This window comes from Cyanistes caeruleus, chromosome 2, assembly GCF_971803275.1.
Source record: "Cyanistes caeruleus chromosome 2, bCyaCae1.hap1.1, whole genome shotgun sequence".
Classification (NCBI taxonomy): domain Eukaryota; kingdom Metazoa; phylum Chordata; class Aves; order Passeriformes; family Paridae; genus Cyanistes; species Cyanistes caeruleus.
This window is the reverse complement of record NC_141702.1, coordinates 42,431,807-42,436,598: the sequence shown is the minus strand read 5'-3', so window position 1 is coordinate 42,436,598 and position 4,792 is coordinate 42,431,807. Positions and strand designations below refer to the sequence as shown.

The window sequence follows — 4,792 nt, the reverse complement described above, 5'->3', positions numbered from 1 at the left end:
AGCTGTGCATCTACAACATATTTGCAGCCTGAAAGTGGAAGGTTCTTATGTGATGTACTGAATGGCAATTGTTTTAAAAATGCACACTTTTTAAGATAAGTAATTTTAGGAGCATTATTTGTAATCATATTTTAATCCACTGCAAATACTTACCTTTCTACCTGCATAAAACATAAACCAATTAATTATCCCTAAGCAATTGTGGGGAATACCCTGACTTTAATTTAGTAATACATAATGAAGATTATTTATATTATTATACTTCCATATATTAATCTTATATACATTTAATTAAAAAATAGTCACCTGTTTCCTTGCATCTGCTGCTTGTTGATTTCTTTTCTCAGTCACCAGTACAGAACTGGTGAAATGAGTGGTGAAATGTCACTTTTTACATAAGTAAGCAGTACGAGACGAGGACTTCTGATTCACAAGCCTAAATTTTGGGAAATTGACACTTTTGGCTGGGATCATGGATGAAGGCTGGGTATAGAAGAACATGCTTAAAGATTTTTATTTCAAAGATTTCTTGGACAAAATTTGCCCAACTTAGCCATCTAGATCTAGACTAGTAGTGCTTGCCAGTCTTTACAGACAATAAATACACACAAAGAGGGACGTCTCAGGATGTCTAAAGTAGTTCTGAACATAACAGATGTTACACTTTAATATGCCAGATAAGATGGAATTATTTATTTCAAAGATTACTTCTCTTGTGCTCAATTTTTGCTTCATGGTGTAATGGAAGAGCCTTATGCAAAAGGAAAAGAATAAAAGAAATTCTAAATCCATAAAATTAGAATGTCTCAGAAATACAATATTTCCTATCTTTTTAAAATTTCTGAACTAGTTCCAACAAAATGGAATTTACTTCTTGCATACTTCAGTCTGCCTCTGACAAAAAAAAAAAAAAAAAAAGAATTGATCAAACTCCAAGATCAAAACTTCAAAAGTTATAATCGCAAATAGCTAAACTCTTCTTGAATTTCCAAGTCTGTTCCTCTGCACAGCTCACTTACAGAGAGAGTGGGTAACACAGACTGGGGTTTATGAATAAAATCCTAGATCATATGGCATTATCAAATTTGAGAAGCATTGAACTATCTTTCTGTCTTTTCTTCCCCAGTGATACACTGATTAAAAAAATGCAGAACATAATTATAATATCAAAAATTATATGAAAATACTATGAAATTAAAACCAAAAGTCAATAAAGCTTTCTAACATAAACAATAACAGAGTTGAAAACAATAAAAACAGACAAAAATGCACAGGATGTAGTATTACCTTTGGCCAAATCAAATTTTAGAAGCAGAAAAATAAACCTTTTAATGATATTATGTCACTTATTTTCCATCTATAAGTTCTTCTCATTTGCTGTTCTCCTTGCATTTTGGATAAAGAAACCAAGCAATCTAATTTCACTAACTCATTTCTCATAGGTAACATAACACTGAACTTCTGAAAAAGAGTCAACACAAAATATATTTTTAAAAGTTTTGAAATTATTTTAAAATATATTATTTTAAAGATTTTGAAAACCTTTATGTCCTTCTCTCTAAAATAAATTTTAACAATATTGATTAAAAATGTCAATAGAGAGAATGGTCTTGGCAAATTGATTACTTGTGGTAAATTCACCAAACTTTCTTTCTATATTAATTTCTTCAAGCAATTTTCAAGGGCAAAGACACATCCAGCTGCTAATAGATTAAAGATAAGGAAAGGTTAAGGTTCCTTAAAGATAAAAGATAAAGCTTTAAGGTTCCTTAAAGATAAGGAAGATTAAGGAAAAGATATCTGTGGAAATTTAAGAGGAAATAAACCCCTTAAAACTATGAGGAGTTTAGTTGGGCTGCGAGACATGGAAAACACACTACAAATCAGCCCTTAAGTGCTTCAGTTCTTGTTGAAGCCAAACTACCTGGTGAAAAGTATTGAAATGTATTTTTCTTAACTGATCAAAATTATCCCATGTTGGGAGAAGTTTTACATTTGAAAATTAGATTTCACACACAGGTTCTGAATGATTAAATTGATTGGATTGTGAAAAAGGCCACCCAAGGGAAATACCATGACCATCATTTGACCCTCATTGTAATGACGCTACACATAACTCAGACAACAGACTGTGCTAGATGGCTTTGTAGGTCTTTTTTGCCATTAACTTCAGCTGTTTTATAAACTCTGCTGTATTGGCTAGCAACCCAACCATTTTTAATTCAAACATATGAGGATTTATTAATCTATCCAATATCTTTGTATAAACATCATTTCCCAAAGATGTGTACAATAGAAATGTAATCATTTATATAATATCAAATAAACCCCCTTAATTCTTATGCTGTGAAGATGGTAAATATTAAAGGCAATTTTAAACTTGGAATTGCAGTGGGTAAGTGTGCATTATCACACTATACTAAAGGTCAAAATCTTCCCAGAGTACTTGAAGTTTAAAAACTCATTGTAATTTGATCTGTGTCCAACAAGGATAAAACAGGTGTTTTGACTTCACTACTTGAAGCTCCAAAAGTACAAATTAGCCTTGGGTTTTTAAGCTACCTACTCAATTCTGTCTTGCTATCCATGTAGTTTTGGTAACTTGCTGTTGTTTAACCATGGTAGGCAGCTCAGTCCCACACGGGCTCCCCTATCCCAGACAAATCCAGTACACAGCCTTACATAACACACCTACTTGTCCTCTACTCTCACCCCCTATTTTTGAGAAACAGCCTTGATGATATAGTGACAATGCCAGTGAACAAGAGAAGGGTACAGATATAATTTATCTGGACTTCTGTAAAGCCTTTGAAACTTACCCCCACAGCATGATCCTCTCTCATCAGACTGGGATCAGTGTTACCTAATATCATAATTAATGACATAAACAAACAGATTGAATTCACCCTCAGCAAAGTCACAGATGCCATCTAGCTGAGCAATTCAGTTGACATACCTGAAGGATGGAATACCATCCAGAGAGACCTGGACAGGTTCAAAGGAATCTCATGTGGTTCAACATGACCAAGTGCAAGGTTCTGTGGCTGGGCCAGGGCAGTATTAGTAGAGGCTAGGGATGAACAGATTGAGAAGCAGCCTTGCAGAGAAAGCTTTCACAGTGATAGTGGATGACACTTCGTACCTGAAGTCTCCATCCAAACGTACTAATATGTCTAATGAAAATGTATTTTCTCTTTCTACAAATATACCATTGTGAGAAGGTGGAATGCATATTCAAATTTCATCACAAAGACTAATTCTCTTACTCGCTACATCCCTTACATCTCCTAAGAGGAGTAAAACAGAAATATTGCATCCTTTATTTCCTTTGTAAACACAGTAATTCAATATCTATGTTTTACAGTTAGTGCTTACCTTCTTTTTCTGGAATGATTGTTTCTTCTACCTATAAGAATTAAAAGAAAGAAAACCTAATATCAGCTACAGAAAGCAGCTGTCTTTATATCCCCAGTCTTAAATTTGAAGCTCTTATCAGATCTCAATTTGTTTCTAACAGATGTAGGATTATGTTACATTGCACTTATTGATTTTAACAACTTTTATATGCAAGTACTGCTTGGTACAGGACATTGTAAAGGCATTGGCTAATTTTGATAAAATGTGATGAAAAATGCTCCTTGTATTGGATCAAAATTATATGGTTTTAAGTTTCTTTGTATTACTTGTGAAAATTTAGTAATGCTGATGCTATTATGGATGGATAGCTACAGACATCTGAATGAGGGCAGATTAAGGTTTAGGCGTGGAACATCTGTTGTCACAAGTGTCCATGTAGCCCAGTGTGAAAGGCAGACGTACCTTGATCTGGGATGGTTTAGCCTAGAGAAGGCTTAGGGGGGAACTCATCAATGGCTATAAATACCTGAAGAGAGGGTGGAAGAGGACGAGCCAGGCTCATTTCAGTGCTGCTCGGTGACAGTACAGGAGGCAACAGGCACAAATGTCTCAAATAAATACCAGGGAACATTTACTGTGAGTGACAGCACAGGTTGTCCAGGGGATTTCTGGAGTCTTCATCAATAACTAGAGTTATTCAAAATTTATCTGCATATGGTCCTGGGTAACAACTGACTCTAGGCAGACCTGCATGATGAAGGGATAGACCAGATGACCACCAGAGGTCTCTTCCATGGTGTGATTCTGTGAGATTCTATGAAAACCTCAGTATTTCAAGCAAAGATAAAAGATGGTTAAGTGTGACAAAGAAATATCTAAACTTGGAGCATTCATTAAAAAAACAATCTAACAGTATAAAGTTATAGTAGCAAAATTAGCCAGTAGCAACCAAAAAATTGTCCTAAAATACTCTCAAGATTATTTTGCTGTATTCTGGTAATAATTGTGAACAGGAGTTGTGCAAAAAGTTTCCATAGACTGATATATAAACATTTATGGCAGAAAGTCAATCCTGAAACTACATCTTGACAGAATAAATTATTTTGTTTCTCTTCAAGATCATTTTATTTCTGAAACATTGTTTAGATTTGACAGTAGTTGACACTTGACCTATAAATTCCTTAAACCTACTGGGTTTGGCAGAAAGAAAAAGAAATTGGTTTTCTGTTTAATGATAAGGCAAAATTTCTATGTTTAAAGTTATAGTGAAGTATAAATAAATGTGAGCTACAATAAAGAATAGTAATTTGTGCTTGGCACATGCACTTTCCTGGGAAAAGGTGTACAGTTCTGTTATTTGTGGTTTTTTTTACAATTTTTCCTGGTTTTTATCTTGGTTTTTTTTGTTTGTTTGCTTTTTGGTTTTTTTTCTCTG

General features: G+C 34.1%; 1 long non-coding RNA gene across 1 annotated transcript; it reads right to left on the bottom strand.

Moving 5' to 3' along the window:
• Positions 1 to 312: 312 nt before the first annotated feature.
• On the bottom strand, positions 313 to 4,169 carry LOC111927281 (uncharacterized). The gene is made up of 4 exons (XR_002863482.2): positions 3,884 to 4,169; positions 3,376 to 3,406; positions 1,288 to 1,461; positions 313 to 894 (listed from the first exon to the last, which is right to left on the bottom strand). It is a non-coding gene; the product is annotated as an uncharacterized LOC111927281 (long non-coding RNA).
• Between the last annotated feature and the right edge of the window lie 623 nt (positions 4,170 to 4,792).